This window comes from Copadichromis virginalis, linkage group LG11, assembly GCF_057382275.1.
Source record: "Copadichromis virginalis isolate Kocher_CV1m ecotype Utaka linkage group LG11, C_Virginalis_male_GT1.1, whole genome shotgun sequence".
NCBI lineage: Eukaryota > Metazoa > Chordata > Actinopteri > Cichliformes > Cichlidae > Copadichromis > Copadichromis virginalis.
This window is the reverse complement of record NC_140628.1, coordinates 37,786,915-37,797,329: the sequence shown is the minus strand read 5'-3', so window position 1 is coordinate 37,797,329 and position 10,415 is coordinate 37,786,915. Positions and strand designations below refer to the sequence as shown.

Sequence of the window (10,415 nt, the reverse complement as noted above, 5' to 3'; positions counted from 1 at the left end):
ACTTCCAAGTCCTGAGGAAGAATAAACTGGACCAGAAGCTGCTGCTCCCACACCTCCAGACTCACCGTTCAGACAGCTCTGACGGTGGTGATGGCTGTAGCTCAGGAGGCAGAGCAGGTCGCTTACTTATCAGAAAGTTGGTGGTTCAATCTCTGGCTTTCACAGTCCGCATGCTAAATTTTCTTGGGCAAGTTGCATCCATCAGAGAATCAATTTGTGTGAATGTTTAAATAGAAAGTACTTAAGCAGCATAGAAGAAAATTAATGTAGTATGTTGTCTTAAGTGCTTTGAGTGCTTCAGGAGAGTAGAGAAGCACTATATAAGAATCAGTCCATTTGCAAATAAACACCATTTGTTTGTTTTGTATAAATTTCTCTTGTTTTCTATATTTCCGTCTTGATTGTATAAACTTGTCCTGTTTGTCATTTATTCCTGCTGTCTACTGTTTATATTTTATTCCGGCAAGGTTGGTCATTGTACAGGGAAAATGATAATAAATGGCTATTCTATTCTATCCTATTCTATTCAGTGACAACAGCAGATAATCAAAGATCCCAATCAGCCATTGATTATTGATTAGAGTTCTCGACAGCTGCACATTACAAAGTGTTCTGCAGTGAATTAGCCCCACACTTTTTCCACAGATTTTACCACACAATTTTTACTTCTCAATTACCTTTGAAAACATTTTTTAAAGGACCTCAAATGCTGATGAAATGTGCAACAGATTTCTTTATTTTTATGTATCATGGCCCAATATTGTCAAAAAGAAAAAGAAAGAAAGAAAGAAAAGCAACAACAAAGCATACAAAGCATGTGGCATACTATCTGGAGGAAGGCACACTGAAGAGAAAAAGTAGAGATTTAGAAATACATTCAATTTGCAGTATATAAAAGTGCAAGAGAAGTGCATGATAATGTTGCAGTACAGGGTGAAAGCTATGAAGGCACATGGTTACAATTCCTCACAGCACAATTACATTCAGACTGTAGGCTTAGTGGTCCTCTAGAAGTGGTGTGTAGAGCTCTGGGTCATCAGTGCTCTAAAAAAGAAAAGATTGGTAAAGTAAAATGACGCTGAATAAATCGGTTTGGCTTTTGAGCAAGTCACCAAATATTCATAAACTTCCACATAAGAACTCACACAAAACAAAAACAAAAGAAAAAACCCTAAACATATTCGGCCAACATTTTCTGCTTAAGTAACAGTTTCACCTTGAAGCGACGCTAGTCTGTTACCTTGGTTTGTCCCTTTTCTTTGCTCTTCAGACTCTTGATCCCCAAGACGACTGAGCTGATGGTGACGCAGAGCTCCAGGACTGACAGCACAATTAGCACAGCAATGATGCTTCTGTAGAGCATCTGTTGGGATACAAACAACAGTGCTCAATTTTATTGCAGTAATAAAAGGATCAGAGGCTCAGACCCTTTGACCGGAGAGTGGGCGGAGACTTCTGTACAGACGTGACTGTGATCGCAAGATCAAAAACCTATATACAGTGGTCCCTCATTTATCATGGGAGTAACGTTCTGAAAATGCTCTCAAAGTTCAAACCTTTGTAGAAAAATAATTTCAGCATTATAGAATGAAACCAAAGATCAAACACTGTTTTCAGGTCCAGAACATGAGAATAGAGAAGCTGCCAGAAAATCCAACATCAATGAATCAATGGTGTAGAAATAAAGGAAGCAAGAAGAAGTTGAGTAAAGTTTGACTTATCTGACTGTTTCTGTAAATTCTATGGTAGTGGTACCACAATAGTGGTAATTAACTACGTTAACATCTACCTTCCTTTAGCATGTCCAGAAGTCCAAGTTTTTGTGCAATGGTTAGCATCTTCCTCTGCCTTTTGGGTGCTAGCGCAGGTTCCTTTGATGGTGCCAAACGCTTCATTGACATTGTTGTGTCAGTTGGAGAGAAAACTTACAAACATATAGTACAGCACTTCAGAGTTACACTGCTAGCGATCAAAGATTTATGTAAATTTGACGTTCTGTACAGGAGTCAAATTTTTTTTCTGAAGAGCATGCAAAATTGCACAAAAAAAATCTGCGGAAAAGTGAGACCACGAAAGGTGAACCGCGTTTTAGCGAGGGACCACTGTATACTATTATCTGATCACCAGCTGCAAATCCATAGATTTCAGAAGCAAAAACCTGTGATGATATCTACAAAACAATTTAATAATTATTCGACTTTAAACAATTATTTTCCACTTGTCAGTTAGGTAATTTAACTTGTATGTAAACTGCTGAACTAACGCTTACCTTAATTAAAGCTTTGGCCTCCAAGCATCTCTCCTGTAGTATCATCTGTTCAGGAGACGGACTTGGTGTTGTATGACGGCCATACCAGTAGTCGGGCTCCCCACAAATGTTCCACAAATATAGATTAGATACACTGATGCTATACAGCACAATGGCTGCAATGGCAAAAGCAACGGCAGTCAGATTCAGAATCACATTGACGATAACCTGAAATACAAGATGGGTCAGTTAATGTAAAATCAAATTTTCAACATTAGAAGGCTGGTTGGTTAACAGTTTTACAGTCAATCAATGCAGGAAAGCTTGCAATGGTTGGCATTAATCTTACATCTACATAGATGTGCATACATGAGACCTGGCACAAGTGTGTATATTGAAATATTATACGTCTACTTTTATATCTTCAACTTAGACAACAAAATTCAAGTCGTCCTTCTAGGATATATCTGGACTACTCACCAGACATGGACTTGGATACTTGTCAGACAAAATGCTGACGATTCCAAACATGATGAACTACACAAGACAAAAAAACAAAGACATTAAAGTTTAATTCCTTCCCATGTGTAATTTAACTGAATGAGGAGACACATCATGTGTTTAAGGTGACAATAAGAAACAGCAGCTTATCAATAAAACCACAGAAGTAAGGGATTAAGATTTCAATTGATAAAACACATTTGATTTCATAAGATTCTCCAGCTTTGTCTTAAGCGCCAACTCTGATACTCTACATACTCTGAACTACAGGCTCAATTCTGAAGAGTTGAAATGGGTTTAAAATGTAAATGAAAATAGAATGCGATGATTGGTAAACTTCATATGCCCTTATGTATTTATTTATTTTACAGTAAAACTGAGAAAATTTGCAATTACAAAAAAGAAAAGGAGAATTTTTTTTATCTGATGTTGACTACTGTGTAGCTCCCCTCTTTTAACAACAGCCCAAAACATTTGGGAACTGTAGAGAGCAGCCGATGGACTTTTGGAAGAGGAATGTTGTCCCTTTCTTTTCCGACTCAGAGGATTTTAGTTGAGGAAAAAGCTGCTTCGCTTGCTTACCAACCCTCCCATCCAAAAAGGGTAGCCGGTTTCACGTATGGTCCATAATCCAACATATCGGCTTACAAGGATTGTTCCGAGTCCAACACTGAGAAGCCCAATCATAATCTGCAGAGTCTGACAAAGAAGAAGCACAGAATTAACAACTGGTGATGTAGATGTTTAACACCAGTCATAGGATATGCTGTATACTGGAGCACTTTCACTCAGGCTTTTTCTGTAGTGTGATAAGAAAACTCTTAAACTATCCATCCATTCTCTTCTGCTTATTCAGGGTTGTGGGGGCCTGGAGCCTATCCCAGCTGTCTGAGGGCGAGATGTAGGGTACTCCCTAGACAGATCGCCAGTCTGTCACAGGGCAAACACATCGAGACAGACAAACATTCACAACCACATACACACCTTAGAGCGATTTTAGAGTTACCAATTAACCTGACCTAACCTAACCCCACTAACCGCATGCCTTTGGACTGTGGGAGGAAGCCGAAGAGGACATCGCTAACCATTGTGCTGCCCTGTTTTAAACCACAGTGGATAACTTTTTACTTTTCTTCACTTTTAAGTCCAATAAATTTGTCAGTGAGAGAGTTAGACTCACGTGAGAGTTAGACTCACGTGGGGTAAGGAAACATGACACTGATACAAAGCCAGTGGCATCCCTGACACATAAAATTTACCTTTACTCTGTCTTCTTGGAAGGCTTTCTGACACAGTGTTTTATCTCCTGAATGTTTAAAATGATTTGAATTACTCGACACACACACACGCGCGCGCGCGCACACACACGCGTAAAGGGGAGTACAAACTATATTCTGTGTTATAAAAGCTATATATAACTATATATATTCAATTCGACTTATATAGCGCCAAATCACAACAACAGTCGCCTCAAGGCGCTTTATAATGTACAGTAGATCGTACAATAATAGACACAGAGAAAAGCCCAACAATCATATGACCCCCTATGAGCAAGCACTTTGACGACAGTGGGAAGGAAAAACTCCCTTTTAACAGGAAGAAACCTCCGGCAGAACCAGGCTCAGGGAGGGGCGGGACCATCTGCTGTGATTGGTTGGGGTGAGAAAAGGAAGATAGGATAAAGACATGCTGTGGAAGAGAGAAAGAGATCAATAACAGGTATGATTTGATGCAGAGAGGTCTATTAACACATAGTGAGTGAGAAAGGTGAGAAAATGCTTTAGCAAAAAGGAAAGTTTGAAGCCTAATCTTAAAAGTAGTAATAGTGTCTGTCTCAAACTGGAAGCTGGTTCCACAGAAAAGGGGCCTGAAGACTGAAGGCTCTGCCTCCCATTCTACTTTTAAATACTCTAGGAACAACAAGTTTTCGAGACCGTCAAAGCGCTTTACAATTCCACTATTAATTCACACACTGGTGGAGGCAAACTACAGGTGTAGCCACAGCTGGCCTGGGGCAGACTGACAGAAGCGAGGTATTTGAATCCTTAAAGGTTGTAGCTCACCCCCAGCACTGTCTGAGAGGTTCTGTTGAGGCTCCTCAGGCGCTGAGACACGGTGCAGCACACTGGACTGTAGCAAAGGTTCTTGAGGATCTGGCACAGAGGAGGCCAAGAGCTATCAGGGTCAGAGGTCAAGGTGAACACAGTGACCCCATCAGCCTTAGACACAGTGACAGACATCCTGCCTGTAGATCCTGGAGACTGAAAGAGAGAAGAGTACATAAAAATGAACATAGTCTGAATCACATTAAGGCCCCAGCTGTGGAGAAATGCCTGAACTCATCGAAGTATTGAAACAAAACATTCATTTAACTTCTGCAACTAACAAAATTAAAAATCCAAATCACTCGATACCTATTATCTTATATTAACTCTTATAACTCACCTTATAATGATGTCGAGCTCCATTAACAGTGACTTACACTGTCTGTTAATTATAATCAAATTTAAAAAAAAAAACTTGTATATAAATAAATAACTACATTAAGTGATGCAGTTGTGTTTGCAGTTATAACAAGATGCTATACATTTCAATATTAGATAAAGATGATGATTAACTGAATAACAGTAATGAAGATAAACACTCACAGTCACTTTATTAACCATTAAACTACTTGTTAGTGGAAATATCTAATGAAAGCACTTTAAAGTATTTAAGCATGTGGACATAAGATAAGATAGAACTTTATTAATCCCTCGGGTGGGTTCCTCTGGGAAATTCGACTTCCAGAAGAAAAGCACAGCAACGATCGATCGATCGATAGATCGATAGATAGATAGATAGATCAATATAAATAAAATATACAAAGGGGATAAATTGTCACGGCTGGCGGAGGGAGCCGTGTGGTGTGGAGGAAAAGGAGGACCCAAGATGCAGCAAACTGATGATACGAGTGATGTTTTATTTACAAAGGTGGTGGTGACAAAAACAGGCAACGAGGTATGAGTACTTTACAAACGGAAACCTAAACTGGGAGAAACTAAGTGACAAACCTGAGACCATACAAAAGGGGTGCGGGGCAGAGAGACGCAGAGACAGGAACACCATAGAACGCAGAGGTAGACGGATGAATGCAGTGATACATGGATGAACGCAGACGAGCCGACAATGAACATAGACCGACACCCACTAAATATACACACGCAAGGTAATCAGGTAATCACACACAGGAGGGAAGAACAGCTGAACCTAATACACATGAGGAGCAGAGGACAAGCTGAACACAATGACAACAGACACAGACTTTCAGAACAAAACAGGAAATCTAGAACCCGAACCGGACACAAGGGGGGAGGACACAGAATAACTAGAACAGAGGAAAATAATCACAAAACACAAAACGCTTGGTCAACGACCCAGGACCATGACATAAATAGAATAAATAGGAATAAAAAATAAAAATACAAGTGAATTACACATTTCAAGTATTGAGTCTATTGCACTGTTGACTATTTACAAAAAGTATTGCACAAGGTATTGTACAGTGAGGTGAAGAGGCACTACAGCTTAGTTGTTCCCCCCTCCTTTGTCCTCCTTTCTCCTCCCTCTCCCCTCCAGAGAGGAGTTAAACAGTCTGATGGCATGTGGGACAAAGGAGTTTTTAAGTCTGTTAGTTCTTGTCTTTGGGAGAAGCAACCTGTCACTGAACAGACTCTTCTGGTTGTTTATGGCCGTGTGCAGAGGATGCCCAGCATTGTCCATAATGTCCAGCAGTTTCTTTAATGTCCTTTTCTCTGCCACTGTCACCAGAGTGTCCAGCTTCATGCCGACCACAGAGCTAGCCTTCCTGATCAGTTTCTCCAGCCTGGATGAGTCCTTCTTTGCTGTGCTGCTCCCCCAGCACACCACAGCATAGAAAAGTACTCCAGCAACCACCGACTGGTAAAACATCCTCAGGAGCTTCCTGCAGATGTTAAAAGACCTCAGCCTCCTGAGGAAGTACAGTCGGCTTTGGGCTTTTTTATACAGGTGCTCTGTGTTGCATGACCAGTCCAGTTTATTGTCCACCCACAGCCCGAGGTACTTGTACTTGTTGACCACCTCCACCTCCTCCCCCTCTATCTGAACCGGCAGTGGACCTTCTCTGGACCTCCCGAAGTCCACAACCAGTTCCTTAGTCTTTGAGGTGTTGAGTTGCAGGTGGTTTGTGTGACTCCATGCGACAAAGTTCCTCACCAGACTTCTGTACTCCTCTTCCTGATCATCCCAGATACACCCCATGATGGCCGTGTCATCTGCAAACTTCTGAATGTGGCATAATTCAGAGTTGTAGCAGAAGTCAGAGGTGTACAGGGTGAAGAGAAGAGGGGACAGCACAGTTCCCTGTGGTGCTCCTGTGCTGCTGACCACAGTGTCATTGAAAAGATAAAGTGAAGAAAGGTGATTTAAATGACTCTGAATGGGGCGTGGTCTTTGGTGACAGATGGGCTGGTCTGAATATTACAGAAACTGATGATGAGAGAACTATCTCTAAGGTTTACAGAAAAATGTCCATAATAAAGAATTCAGTGACCTGCAGAAAATGCCTTGTTGATTATAGAGGTCAGAGGAAAATGGCCAGACTGCTTTGACAATAAACGAAGCAAGACTAACTCCCATAATCACTCACCGCGACCAACGTATGCAGAGAACGCTCTGAACGCTCAACATGTCGAAGCTTCGTTGCAAATTTTGGACGCAGGTCAGAATTTAGTGTAAACAAAAGCCTGGCTGGACCCAATAAAGTGGCTTTGGATAGTTTTTCTGAAACCGAAACTGAGAAATCATGAAACGAATATAAACGAAGTAACAGAGTAAAGCTGGTGTATGAAAAATTCAGAACGTAATTCTCTTTTCATTAGCTTTGTTGACATTTTTGCAATCCTCTAAACTTGTTTTGGGCTCCTCCGCATATTAGGAAAGTGCTGTAACCTACCAGAGAAAAAACTCGACGTACATGTGCTGCAAAGCGGACGAAACTCGACTTTACTCCTGTGAGTGAAAGTCCAAAAAAATTAAGTGACTGCGCCACTACCAGCAGCAGGGAGCGAAACTGCGCCGACTGTTCCGGGAAATCGAGCCACGACCACAAAAACAAACATGTATGTAAAAAAGTCTTTGATCAAAGTCTTTGTTCTCGACAGTAATACGACGTAATTTAACAATTACAGTAATACAGCTCCACCCGTGACTGGCACCACGAAGGGCATTGCAGCTTTCCAAGTTAGTCCTACAGGCCCGCTTTGATCTACAGCCCCTGTTTACCAATGATTACGTCACATTAACCTGAATTACAATACAAAATCAATAAAACAAACAAACTTACTTGTCAGAGGAGAAGAAAAGCAACCAAAAGCCAAATTAATATCTGGTTGTGTGTTTGTTGCGCAGCTATTGCTGGATGAGATTTTCCAGTTGTTCCTCCGCCCATAAGGACAATATAAAAATTAACCCTTTGCTCAACATCCAATTACACACAAATTGAAAAAAATCAAATGTGGAAGAATTACCCTCACTAGCAAAACGGAACAATACAGTGAAAAACGTTGGTGGACTAATTTAACTAAACTAATTTAGGACTAATAACCAGATTATAATAATCAACGCACTGATTTTGATCTATTTATTTAGGCATTAAGTGAATCAGCAAATTGTTGTAGAAATCCAGGTAAATGAATTTTGGATTTCGGTTGTTTCCTAAGTGGACAGTTTGCTTTCACTGGAAGTGTGATTGACTTGGGGTTACTGTGTTAAGTCAGAGGTGGGGGAACTCCAGGCCTCGAGAGCTATGGCGTTATTTTTGTGCCACTATTCTGAGCACACGTAAAAAAAATTTGAGCGCACGTAAAAAAAGTTTGCAGGTGCATGTGTTGAATTTTGAGGAGAAATTTATTTTGAGCGAAGAAAAGCTGAATTTGAGTGAACAAAATTCATTCCTGCGTGCAAAAAATGTATTTCAGTGTTTTTATTATCCACATACACACACCAGCAGCACCTCCAGCTCAGTTTTTGCATTTGCGCTCGCTCGCAATGTGTTGCTCGCGCTCTCAACATTTCTGCCCATGCGCGCTCAACTCTTTCTCTACACCGTTATATTTGTGCCACAAAACCAGCCAATCACAGACTTGGATACAAAAAAATCTGATTGGCTGTTCTGCTCTCCAATCAGCTCGAAATGACGAAATGCAATATCCCAGAATCCATTTCGTCCAAAACTCAAAGGAGGCAGTGGCGGAGGAACACAGAGTGGCAGAGTTTGGAATATTACTCTTTCTGGGTCACAAAATAAAATTTAAAGATATTTTCATGCGATAATGGTGCTGTGTAAACTTCAAATACCTGCTCGATTTATCAAGCCATCACATATTTGCAAAAGTGCTCTAACGTTTTTGGAGATGCCTGTTGTCAAAGGCTTTATGGCCGTTCCTATAAGACCTGGTGGACCGGTCTCCAGCCAAAATGCCGGGCCGATTTTTTTTTGTCCCAGTCCAGCACTGGTTCAGCCCTTAGCGCTTTTTTTTCTTGTTTTCAGTGGTAATGCCTATGATTGTGCCAGAGCACATTTCAATCAACCATGGGCATTTCACAGGGCCGGACGGGGACATGTTTCCCTCTCACCACATATCCAAACTGACAGGCTCCAGCAAACATCAGCTGCTAGAAATTAATATTAAATAAATTATAACAACAGCTGATCAAGCTTAAACATGCTGCTGTTGTTTAGCACGACATCCGCCGGTTTCCTCTTTCTGGCGCAAAGTGGGCGATAAACAAACGAGAGAAAAGCCGATCAGCTGATCATTGATCAGTTTCATGATTGAAGTAGGACAGGAGGGGGGCAGAGAATAACAGAAGAAGATGCAGCTGTGCAGCAAAGACACAGAATAACTCCAGCTTTGTGCCTTTTTCCATTCTAGCTGAAGTCCGGGACAAACTGCGTCCCTTCTCAGCTCAATACGAAACACGTAAAAGTAACCATTCCATTTTTTAAGGAGCCGTTGGCAACTCTACTAACTAACCTTATGAATAAAATAAAGTTCACTATCAGTAACATCATAGCACCCACCCAGCTGTATAGAAACTCCATCATGCTAGATAGTACGCAGTACGAGTTATTGTAACTGATTATAAAAAGTTAGCACAACGAAAATAAACTCCACCTAAACTTGGTTTATATCTGACCCAGATAGACTGCAGGTCATAACTTCTTACCTGAAGTTCAGTTCACCTGACACTCAGACCACCACCTGCTGGCCTCTGTGGAAGCTCTGCCACAGCCACCACCAAACAACTGAGTTATTTTTACACATGGCCAGCATCTGGTCAATCCACCACCTTTCATTGTTCATGCGTTACAAAAAAATAAATAAGTCATCCCCACCGGGCAAATGCCTGGTATGCCCGATGGCCAGCCCAGCTATGGCATTTGAGATTTCAACAGGTTTTTGGAAATGGATTGTCTTGTAGCGGACAAATATGTTTTTTAATGGCACAAATAATTTGTGGGGCATCTTATTGTGACACCTGATTGTTCTTTCATTTTAGTTATAGTAGTGTTTTTAAATGGTTGCACAAAATGAAAAAAAAAAACCCTCCAATGTAATGCCTGCATTTTTAAATATATATT

General features: G+C 40.9%; 1 pseudogene across 1 annotated transcript; it reads right to left on the bottom strand.

The window, feature by feature from the left end:
• Positions 1-713: 713 nt before the first annotated feature.
• Positions 714-7,865, bottom strand: LOC146699401 (transmembrane protein 176A-like; annotated as a pseudogene). The gene is made up of 7 exons (XR_014922817.1): positions 7,725-7,865; positions 4,813-5,010; positions 3,332-3,448; positions 2,729-2,785; positions 2,270-2,476; positions 1,241-1,363; positions 714-1,044 (listed from the first exon to the last, which is right to left on the bottom strand). The product of XR_014922817.1 is annotated as a transmembrane protein 176A-like (transcript).
• Between the last annotated feature and the right edge of the window lie 2,550 nt (positions 7,866-10,415).